We start from the raw sequence: 13011 nt of genomic DNA on the forward strand, positions 1-13011 counted from the left end.
TTACATTGTTTGCAAACTGATATGTGACATGTATTCATGCCAAAATAACATGCAAAGCAAGGGGAAAAAACATGTTTTTTGCTAAACAGGTGGGGCTCAAAACAGGTGGGGCTCTGAATGACACGTCGCCACTGTAAACTAGTAGGTTAATAACCCAACCAAGCATATACAAGTTATAGATTAATTTTGGTTGTGAAGTGCATTATCAAAAAGAATTGTCCTTTCTTAATAAGAAAATGCAATTTGCCACTTGGCTGTCTATTTTATCACCCTGTAACAGGCCCTCCCAGTCAACACCACCTCATTAGATGAGGAACGCCTGCTGCAGTTGTTCGAGAGATGTCCAGTTTGCTGCCGAACATGCAACATAGAGAAGACCAGCAAGGTGACCCTCAGCATCACACTCAGCATCACCCAGACATACCCTTGCTGGGAGGACACCTGAATCAGGATGGTGACATTTGACCTGGTCAAAGGACAAAACAGTTTTGAGTTTTTTCTAAATTCATAAACTTCATGACTTCATAACCTAGCCTGGTGGAACCAGCCTTATCTCTGCGTTTACCATTCTATTTTCATATCATGATATCTGAAGTGAAATAGAAAGGTGAATGCAGTGATCAGGTTGGTTCCACCATGCAAATCATAAACATTGATAATGTAGTCAGTGCTCTGTGTGTGTGTTTGTGTTTGAACGACCAGTATCTTTGATGAGGGGCCAGGGGCTGATCTATGCTGCCATGCCCATTAATGGGGCGCTGGCAAAGACCTTACCTCCAGCCTCACCTGTTGCCTGCTCACCAACGGTTGTCGATGGGGAAACTAGAATTAGGTAGGTTTAGTCTGACTTGTTCTAACTTCAACATAGTACACAGTACTACTCAAAAGTTTGGACACACCTACTCATTCAAGGGTTTTTCTTTATTTTTACTATTTTCTACATTGTAGAATAATAGTGAAGACATCAAAACTATGAAATAACACATATGGAATCATGTAGTAACCAGAAAAGTGTTAAACAAATAAAAATATATTTTAGATTCTTCAAATTAGTCACTCTTTGCCTTGATGACAGCTTTACACACTCTTGGCATTCTCTCAACCAGCTTCACCTGAAATGCTATCCCAACAGTCTTGAAGGAGTTTCTACATATGCTGAGGACTTGTTGGCTGATTTTCCTTCACTCTGCGGTCCAACTCATCCCAAACCATCTCAATTGGGTTCAGGTCGGGTGATTGTGGAGGCCAGGTCATCTGATGCAGCACTCCATCACTCTCCTTCTTGGTCACATAGCCCTTACACAGTCTGGAGGTGTGCTGGGTCATTTCCCTGTTGAAAAACAAATGATAGTCCCACTAAGCCCAAACCAGATGGGATGGCGTATTGCTGCAGAATGCTGAAGTAGCCATGCTGGTTAAGTGTGCCTTGAATTCTAAATAAATCACAGACAGTGTCACCAGCAAAGCACCCCCACACCATCACACCTCCTCCTCCGTGCTTCACGGTGGGAACCACACATGCGGAGATCATCCATTCACCTTATCTGCGTCTCACAAAGACACGACGGTTGGAACCAAAAATCTCAAATTCAGACTCCAGACCAAAGGACATATTTCCACTGGTCTAATGTCCATTGCTGGTGTTTCTTGGCCCAGGCAAGTCTCTTCTTATTTGCGTCCTTTAGTAGTGGTTTCTTTGCAGAAATTCGACCATGAAGGCCTGATTGACGCAGTCTCCTCTGAACAGTTAATGTTGAGATGTGTCTGTTACTTGAACTCTGTGAAGCATTTATTTGGGCTGCAATCTGAGGTGCAGTTAACACTAATGAACTTATCCTCTGCGGCAGAGGTAACTCTGGGTCTTCCTTGCCTGTGGCGGTCCTCTTGAGAGCAAGTTTCATCATAGCGCTTGATGGTTTTTGCGACTGCACTTGAAGAAACTTTAAAAGTTCTTGAAATTTTCCGGATTGACTGACCATGTCTGAAAGTAATGATGGACTGTCATTTCTCTTTGCTTATTGAGCTGTTCTTGCCATAATATGGAGTTGGTCTTTCACCAAATAGGGCTTTCTTCTGTATACCACCCCTACCTTGTCACAACACAGCTGATTGGCTCAAACGCATTAAAAAGTTAATTCCACAAATTAACTTTTAACAAGGCCCTCCTGTTAATTTAAATGCATTACAGGTCATGAAGCTGGTTGAGAGAGTGCCAAGAGTGTGCAAAGCTGTCATCAAGGCAAAGGGTGGCTTCTTTAAAAAAATCTAAAATATATTTTGATTTGTTTAACACTTTTTTGGTTACTACATGATTCCATATGTGTTATTTTATAGTTTTGATGTCTTCACTATTATTCTACAATGTAAAAATAAAGAAAAACCCTTGAATGAGTAGGTGTGGTCCAAACTTTTGACTAGTGTTGTATGTTTGTGTGTCAGATATCACCTCTCCCTAACTGGCATTGGTAATAGAACAGTGACTGCGTATGTTTTTACAGATGCATCTATTGAGCCAGCACTTGGAGACTTGCAAGAGGATGTGATGAAGTCCAGACTAACAGATGGGCTTGATATTGATGTCTCTGAATGCAGAGAGACCTGGCACTCGGCATTAAAATGTTACTTGACACAACTTTTACTTGTGTTGTCTTTTATTATTTAATTGAATGGTATCTGTCAATATGGGGAGGGAGAAACCCTGTGTATTCTACATCAGAACCAGGGAACTCCTGTTGTATATGGGACACCACACAGGAAGGTATATGACCACTCTGACATGTTTGACAAGGTAGCCCCATTACCACCAGACAAAATGCCGACAGGCACAGTATCTGTATCGGCTGGGAATGACAATGAAAGATGCACATTGTTATATTAGCAGAACACTGCTTCTACAGTATGGTATTATGTAAAGAGTTGTTTATTCTACGTGGACCTGGCACTACATTTTGAAAGTTATCGAAAAGTATGTGGATACTTCAAATGAATGGATTCGGCTATTTCAGCCACACTGTTGCTGACAGGTGTATAAAATCGAGCACACACCTATGAAATTTCCATAGACAAACATTGGCAGTAGAATGGCCCATACTGAAGAGCTCAGTGACTTTCAACGTGGCACCGTCATAGGATGCCACCTTTCCAACAAGTCAGTTAGTCAAATTTATATCCTGCTAGAGCTGCCCAGGTCAACTGTAAGTGCTGTTATTGTGAAGTGGAAAGGTCTAGGAAGAATAATGTCTCAGCTGCAAAGTGGTAGGCCACACAAGCACACAGAACAGGACTGCCGAGTGCTGAAGCGCTTAGCGTGTAAAAATTGTCTGCCCTCAGTTGCAACACTCACACTACATTTAGAAAGTTATCAAAACACTTAGTTTAGAATATCTACATAAATTCAGCAATCGCATTCTTCTCATATTACTCTGTAGGATACCGACCTATTCAAAGCTTCCTCCGTCATCTCAACATATGCTGTAGTTATTGAACTCAACCTGCAGTATGTTTGTTTGTTGTGATTGAGTGGGGGGGAACAGCTGTGGGCAAGGTTCTGACAGATGGGTGTGTCTTGGTGGTGGCAAGGACACACCCAAGAAACACCCACATCAAACCACACCCCGAAGCCAACTCCCTTTTGGCTTCTGTCATGGCCACATTTCTTGAGGAACAAGAAGAAAAAAAAGGCCAAATCAACGGGTGCAGTTCCCCTTTATCGTCTACTGTCTTTCCTGGGAAATGACTGATGCTCCTTCTGGCCTTCAGGAGGTATTCTCAGCAGCTCAACACAATGTGAAATGCATTAGGCTAGCTATTAAAAATATCGCCTTGACAGACCATTACGGTTTCCACTTGCATCTATGGCCACAAAGTCAGATTCCACAGCCACAAAGTCAAAATTGGCTACCAAAATGTACTTTTTGGTCATAACTTAAGGTTAGGGTTAGGGTTAGGCTAATCTAACATAGCAGACGTAGAAAGACGCCTGAGCAGAGTTCCCACTTATGTTTTTGAGGAGAAACGGAAGTTAGGTTGAAAATAATGTAGAGACAGGTTGTTAGCATAGGGTTAGACATAAGGTTAGTAGTGTGTTTAAGGTTAGGTTTGAAACCACATTTTAAGAACAGAAATTGTAGAAATGGGCGGGGTTTATGACTTTGTGGCTATAGAAGCTAATAACAACTGACCATTTCTCTTTTCCAGCTGGCTGATAGGCATTATTAGATGGGTAGCCTACTGTTTGGCACAAGGAATTTTCAACCACCAATAACTTGTACAAAGGGAAAACCAGCTGTGAGCTGTCCAGTGACACAAGCATACCAGAGGAGCTAAATGCCTTTTATGCTCGCTTTGAAGCAAGCAACACTGAAACATGCATGAGAGCACCAGCTATTCCGGACGACTGTGTGATCACGCAGTCCCTAGCTGATATGAGCAAGACGTTTAAACATGTCAACATTCACAAGGCTGTAGAACCAGACAGATTACCAGGACGTGTACTCAGAGCATGCGCTGACCAAATGGCAAGTGTCTTCACTGACATTTTAAACCTCTCCCTGACCGAGTCTGTAATACCTACACGTTTCAAGCAGACCACCATAGTCCCTTGTGCTCAAGAAAGTGAAGGCAACCTGCCTAAATGACTACCGCCCCGTAGCACTCACGCCAGTAGCCATGAAGTGCTTTGAAAGGCTGGTCATGGCTCACATCAACACCATGATCCCGAAAATCCTAGACCCACTCCAATTCGCATACCCCCCCCAACAGATCCACAGATTACGCAATCTCAATCATACTCAACACTGCCCTTTCCCACCTGGACAAAATGAACACCTATGTGAGAATGCTGTTCATTGACTACAGCTCAGCGTTCAACACCATAGTGCCCACAAAGCTCATCCCGAAGCTAAGGACCCTGGGACTAAACTCCTCCCTCTGCAATTGGATCCTTGACTTCCAGATGGTCCGCCCTGGGTAGGCAACAACACATCTACCATGCTGATCCTCGGCACTGGGGCCCCTCAGGGGTGCATGCTTAGTCCCCTCCTGTACTCCCTGTTCACCCATGACTACGTGGCCAAGCATGACTCCAACACCATCATTAAGTATGCTGATGACACAACAGTGGTAGGCCTGATTACCGACAACGAGTAGACGCTCTCATCCAGAGGGACTTACAGGAGCAATTAGGGTTAAGTGCCTTGCCCAAGGACACAATGACAGATTTTTCACCTAGTCGGATTGGGGATTCGAACCAGCGACCTTTCGGTTACTGGCCCAAATCTCTTGACCAGAAAGGAAGAGGCAAAGTGAAAGGTTTAACTCCGCACAATATATGTCCACGAAAACAAGCCCACGAAGTGAGGAATTTTTATATGTAGGTCAATGAGAGTGTAGAATTTGGTCAACAAGAAATGTAATTGCTAATTCGCTATGTGAGGCTTATTTGATCAAATAGAAGTTTCGTGATGGTTAGGTTGTTACGCATGCACTGATATACAGTGCCTTCAGAAAGTATTCACACCCTTTGACTTTTTCCACATTTTGTTGTGTTACAGCCTGAATTTTAAATTGATTAAATATTTATTTTTTCACACTATACCCCATAATGTAAAAGTGGAATTATGTTTTACATTTTTTTTACAATTTAATTACAAATGAAAAGATGAAATGTCTTGAGTCAATAAATATTCAATCCCTTTGTAACGGTCGTCTTCCTCCTCGTCTGAAGAGGAGCAAGGATCGGACCAAAACGCAGCGTGGGTTGAATACATAATAATTTTAATAACAATAACGAAGACGAAAAAACACTTGAACAAACTACAAAATAATAAACGACGTTAACAGACCTGAACTTGAGAACACATAAAACATGAACGCACGAACAGGTAGGAACGAAKCGAAACGGTACCGTGTGGTGAAACAAACACAGACACAGCAACAATCACCCACAAACAAACAGTGAGAACAGCCTACCTTAATATGGTTCTCAATCAGAGGAAACGTAAAACACCTGCCCCTGATTGAGAACCATATCAGGCTAGTTGAATGAACCCAACATAGAAACACATAACATAGAATGCCCACCCAGCTCACGTCCTAACCAACTAAACAAGGCTAAACAAAGGAAATAAGGTCAGGAACGTGACACCCTTTGTTATGAAAAACATAAATAAGTTCAGGAACAAAGATTTAGTTAACAAATCCCATGATAAGTTGCATGGACTCACTCTGTGTAAAATAATGGTGTTTAACATGATTTTTTAATGACTACCTCATCTTTATACCCCACACATACAATTATCTGTAAGGACACAGATTCAACCACAAAGACCAGGGAGATTTTCCAATGCCTCGCAAAGAATGGCAACTATTGGTAGATGGGTAAAAAAACAGACTTTGAATATCCCTTTGAACATGGAGAAGTTATTAATTACACTTTAAATTTTAAAATCTTTTATTTCAGCTTTATTTAACCAGGTAGGCCAGTTAAGAACAAGTTCTCATTTACAACTGCGACCTGGCCAAGATAAAGCAAAGCAGTGCGACACAACAACACAGAGTTACACATGGAATAAACAAAAGTACAGTCAATAACACAATTGAAAAAGTATATATACAGTGTGTGCAAATGGCGTAGGAAGGTAAGGCAATAAATAGGCCATAGTAGTGAAGTAATTACAATTTAGCAAATGAACACCGGAGTGATAGATGTGCAAATGATGATGTGCAAGTAGAAATACTGGTGTACAAAAGAGCAAAAAAGTTAATAAAAACAATATGGGGATGAGGTAGGTAGATTAGATGGGCTATTTACAGATGGGCTGTGTACAGCTGCAGAAATAGGTAAGCTGCTGAGATAGCTGATGCTTAAAGTTAATGAGGGAGATATAAGTCTCCAACTTCAGCGATTTTTGCAATTCGTTAAGAAAAGGCGGCCAACGGAGGTGTTGGCTTTGGGATGACCAGTGAAATATACCTGCTGGAGCGCGTGCTACGGGTGGGTGTTGTTATGGTGAACAGTGAGCTGAGATAAGGCGGAGCTTTACCTAGCAAAGACTTATAGATGACCTGGAGCCGGCGGGTCTGGCGACGAATATGTAGCGAGGGCCAGGCGACGAGAGCATAAAGGTCGCAGTGGTGGGTGGTATATGGGGCTTTGGTGACAAAACGGATGGCACTGTGATAGACTGCATCCAGTTTGCTGAGTAAAGTGTTGGAGGCTATTTTGTAAATGACATCGCCGAAGATGAGGATCGGTAGGATAGTCAGTTTTACGGGGGTATGTTTGGCAACGTGAGTGAAGGAGGCTTTGTTGCGAAATAGGAAGCTGATTCTAGATTTAATTTTGGATTGGAGATGTTTAATATGAGTCTTGAAGGAGAGTTTACAGTCTAGCCAGACACCTAGGTATTTGTAGTTGGATGTATTGGATATATTGCTACACCACTTTGGATGGTGTAGCAATACATCCAGTCACTACAAAGATACAGGCATCCTTCCTAACTCAGTTGCCGGAGAGTAAGGAAACCGCTCAGGGATTTCACCTTGAGGCCAATGGTGACTTTAAAACAGTTACAAAGCTTAATGGCTGTGATAGGAGAAAACTGAAGATGGATCAAAAACATTGTAGTTACTCCACAATACTAACCTAATTGACGGAGTGAAAATAAGGAAGCCTGTACAGAGTAAAAATATTCCAGAACATTATTCCTGTTTGCAACAAGACACTAAAGTAATACTGCAAAAAATGTGGCAAAGCAATTAACTGTGTCCTGAATACAAAGTGTTATGTTTGGGGTCAATACAATACATTACTGAGTACCACTCTCCACATTTTCAAGCATGGGGTGGCTGCATCAAGTTATGGGTATGCTTGTAATCGTTAAGGAATGGGGAGTTTTTCAGGATAAAAATAAACGTAATGAGGCTAAGCACAGGCAAAATCCTAGAGGAAAATCTGTTAAGTCGGCTTTCCACCAGACACTGGGAGATGAATTCACCTTTCAGCAGGACAATAACCTAAAACACATGGTCAAATCTACACTAAAGTAGCTTACTTTTGGGTCAAAAGTAGGGCCGGGACAATAACAGTCTCACAATATTTTTTTCCATGGCAAAAACGAAAACACAATGCAATCTCTTTGGTCCTTAAAAAACCTGCTGTAAGTAAAATATTGTATGCTATAGCTTGGAAAATAAATACATGTGACTCTGGATGACAACATAATGTCACGATCGTCTTCTTGAGAGAGATTGGACCAAGGCGCAGCGTGTGCAAAATACATCTTCTTTTATTAAAGAAGAGAGAAAAACCAAGAAACGAACAACTATACACAAACTAACAAAATAACAAACTGACGACCGTGAAGCTATACATATAAATAGTGCTGACACAAACACTACACATAGACAATTACCCACAACCAGCTAAAGCCTATGGCTGCCTTAAATATGGCTCCCAATCAGAGACAACAATAACCAGCTGTCTCTAATTGAGAACCAATTCAGGCAACCATAGACTTTCCTAGACACCTACACTGAACACTAAACCATCTACTCTACTTAACCCCCTAAACCATACAACACCCTAGACAATACAAAAACACATACTACACCATGTCACACCCTGACCTAACTAAAATAATAATGAAAACAAAGATAACTAAGGCCAGGGTGTGACACATAATGATGTTTGTTTCCAACATTACAGCTGTTTTCCTAAAGAAGTGAAATCCGCTTTCTGTCTTGTTTCCTTGCCAACATTCTAACGAGTATCGCAATACTGGTATTGGCCCGGCCCAAGCAAAAGGGCGAACTCAGCTCCATCTTTCATTGAATCAGATGGCGCATTCATCACAAAACCCACTGATATTGCCAACTACTTTAATGCTTTTTTCATTGGCAAGATTAGCAAGTTTAGGCATGACATACCAACAACAAACTCTGAACCTTCATATCCATGCATAACTGACCAAATAATGAAAGACAAGCAATGTAATTTGGAATTCTGTAAAGTGAGCGTGGAAGAGGTGAAAAAAGTATTGCTGTATACATTTACATTTAAGTAATTTAGCAGACGCTCTTATCCAGAGCGACTTACAAATGGGAAAGTTCATACATATTCATCCTGGTCCCCCCGTGGGGAATGAACCCACAACCCTGGCGTTGCAAGCGCCATGCTCTACCAACTGAGCCACACGGGACCACATGTATACTGTGTCAATAATGACAAACCACCTGTACTGACAACAACTTGGATGGAAAATCACTGAGTATGGCATTCCGCTACCCAAGAATAGCAAAGCACCTTTAGCTGGTTCAAATCAGCATGCTACCAACCTTTAACTGTTAACCCTCAACTGTTTTAAACTTAAACTTTTGAAAAAAATGGTATTCGCCCAGATACAATGCCATTTCACAGTAAACAAGTTAACAACAGACTTTCAACATGCTTAAGCGACATAAGCAGTGGTAAATAATGTATTGAGTCATTTTGGAGTCACTTTTATTGTAGATAAGAATAGAATATATTTCTAAACACTTCTATATTAATGTGGATGCTACCATGATTACGGATAATCCTGAATGAATTATGAATAATAATGGTTAAGAAAGTTACAGATGCACAAATATCATACCCTCAGACATGCTAATCTCTCACCATTACAATACCAGGGGAGGTTAGCATTATTTGCGGGGTATGATACTTGTGCGTTTGTAACTTTCTCACTCATCATTATTCACGATTCGTTCAGGATTAGCAGTAATCATGGTAGTATCCACATGAATGTAGCAGTGTTTAGAAACCTATTCTGTTCTTATTTACAATAAAAGTGACTCCAAAATGACACAATACATTATTTACCATTCATTTCTGTGAATGGTAAAAAAGTAAATGCATCCAAGTTTGTAGAATCACTAGCCTGATGTAATCAGTGTGTGCTAAGAATATGGGACCAAATACTAAACTTTAGACACTTTAATACATATATAAGTGAATTTGTCAAAATACGTTTGGTCACCTAAATGGGGGGGGGGGGGGGGCTATGTACAAAAAGTGCTGTAATTTCTAAACGTTTCAACCAATATGGATGAAAATACGCACAAATTAAAGCTGACAGTCTAACTTTATGGTCATTGTATCATTTAAAATCCAAAGTGCTGGAGTACAGAGCCAAAACATCCAAACATGTGTCACTGTCTCAATACTTTTGTAGCTCACTGTATATATACAGTATACTGTATATATTTTTGGGGGGGTTCGAAATTTGGTTGTGCATCAGCAGTTTCTCTCTTGTTTTGTCAGTCACTGACAGTCACTCAATTAGCCATGTCAGCAAAAAATCATTTGATTGGTAAGTTAGTCTAGCCAGTTATCTAAACTTGTAAATGTTGTAGTAATCATGTCCGAATACCGACTGGGCACGCAGGACAGGTGCCCATGGCCCCTGAACTCCAGAGGTCCTCCATTGATTTTGTTTGTCACTCTCACTCAGATATAATTAACATGACATAAGTTATGGCAAAATGTGTAAAACTGCAGGAAATTTGCTTTAAAACGGCAAACATTTCTCTCCACCCCATGGCAAAATGTGTTGAATTGCAGGAAATTAGCTTTAAAGCTCTCAAAATGTATCTCTGTCCAATGGCAAAATGAGCAAAAAAAAGGCAAATTTTTCTCTCCGCCCCATGGTAAAATTTGTAAAATTGCATGACATTTGTTATAAAATTGCAAATGTTTCTCTCCACTCAATGGCAAAATGTGTAGAACTACAGAAAACTTTCTTAAAAACTGCAACGTTTTCTCGACTACGCCACATGGCAATGTGTAGAATGGTAGGTTATTTATTTCAAAACATACATTTTTCTCTCCGAGTCAAGAAGGGGTCCACAAAAAAATATTGTCCGCTTGGTTGGCAGGCCCCCCAACCAAATCTCGCGTAGGGCCCCCAAAGACAAGAGTTGGCCTGCTTATAGGGAAAGGCACTCAACATGTAAGGCACTAGCAATACTTACTGATGATTGGCTGAAAGAAATTGATAAGAAGAAGATTGTGGGAGGTGTTTTGTTAGACATTATCGATCATAATCTGCTGCTGAAAAAGCTTGTGTGTTATAGCTCAGACACACCGGTAGGATTGTCAAGTGTTTGCCTGCCAACAGTACTTAGCACCTCTGAACAGAGTGCCGGCAGTCAATCTCTTTTGTGTTCACACAGCAAATACCTTGAGGTCATCAGCCACTCAGCCTTGTTAAAATACTCCAAACCAGAAGGTGGCAGTAGCGTTGTTTGGCAATGCATGTCCGTGGGTGTTGCTTTATGATCTAGTCCAGGGGTATTCAACTCTTACCCTACGAGGTCCAGAGCCTGCTGGTTTTCTGTTCTACCTGATAACTAATTGCACCCAACTGGTGTCCCAGATCTAAATCAGTCCCTGATTAGACGGGAACAATGTAAAAATTGTAGTGGAACTGGCTTCGAGGTCCAGAGTTGAGTTTCAGGGGTCTAGTCAATGTTAGCTAACTAGCTGCGCTATTGTTGCTATTGTCGTAGAAAGCCCTTGTTGATACTAGCCAGATGGAATAGCTAGATAACTAGCTAGCAAGATGACAAATAAACTATTTAATCCACTCTCCGTAATAGCATACAGCCCATAGATAAATATTTAGCAAGCTGGTTAATGTTAGCTAAATGGTTAGCATGAGTCGCTAGCTAGCTATCTGTTGTGCTTGCTAGGTAAAGTAAAGACAGTGCATTGACTCTCGGCAATCAGCAACAGGCAGCTGCTTCATGGAAATTAATCCATTGTAATTTAATGATAATGTTACAAGCTACAGTAGCCAGATAGATAGTTTGGTAAAGCATTTAGTGTTGTGTGCATTGTACAGCACTTAGCTACCACCCCATTCATTTCATATGAAGTGTGTGTGACTGTCTTGCTCATTTAGCAAGCTAACATTAGTTAGCTAGCTACCAAACTAAATAAGCTAGTGCACATTATCAAACCTAACAACAAATCCTTCTTCAAGCACAAAACTGCTTAGCTAGACGTAAAAGATGTAAAGACTTGTTCTAGAAAAAAACATGTATTATGCAGCTTTATTGTTTTAGTTAGAACAGTTCTTTTTTTTTAAATTTTATTTAATTTTATATATATATATTTTTTATATATACATTTTATCCAATTTTCTCCCCAATTTTTCATGGTATCCAATCGCTAGTAATTACTATCTTGTCTCATCGCTAGCTAGAGTCTCCTCCGAAGCACAACCCAACCAAGCCGCACTGCTTCTTAACACAGCGCGCCTCCAACCCGGAAGCCAGCCGCACCAATGTGTCGGAGGAAACACCGTGTACCTGGCCGCCTTGGTTAGCGCGCACTGTGCCCGGCCCGCCACAGGAGTCGCTGGAGCGCGATGAGACAAGGATATCCCAACCGGCCAAACCCTCCCTAACCCGGACGACGCTATGCCAATTGTGCGTCGCCCCACGGACCTCCCGGTCACGGCCGGCTGCGACAGAACCTGGGCGCGAACCCAGAGACTCTGGTGGCGCAGCTAGCACTGCGATGCAGTGCCCTAGACCACTGCGCCACCCGGGAGGCCCCTAGTTAGAACAGTTCTGATGGAAAGGGTGGATTAGACTGGAAAAAGTGCCCTATTTTTTTTTCTTTCTTGTCCCTCCTGTCGGCTCCCCCGCATGGAGGTTGGTGCTCTCTGATTGGCTCAAAGTCAACTTGTAGGCTACTACAAGTAAAAACGTCAGTGCCAGGTCGGTACACAGCAGGAACGTATTTTGTTCTAGCAAGAGAAGGATCGGCCTCCTACTGTGATAAGTACCTATTGGCAGTCTATCGGCAGTCAGATTCTCGGTGTGTTTCACGCTTTAGGGCTTTACATCCTCTGCCATATTGTGAATTGAGAGCTAACTCTCTAACAGAAACCAGGGAGAGTGTGGTATACCTCAAGATAGCTGTCTTGGTCCTTTACTGTTTTCTATTTTTACTAATGACCT

This window comes from Salvelinus sp. IW2-2015, linkage group LG2, assembly GCF_002910315.2.
Source record: "Salvelinus sp. IW2-2015 linkage group LG2, ASM291031v2, whole genome shotgun sequence".
NCBI lineage: Eukaryota > Metazoa > Chordata > Actinopteri > Salmoniformes > Salmonidae > Salvelinus > Salvelinus sp. IW2-2015.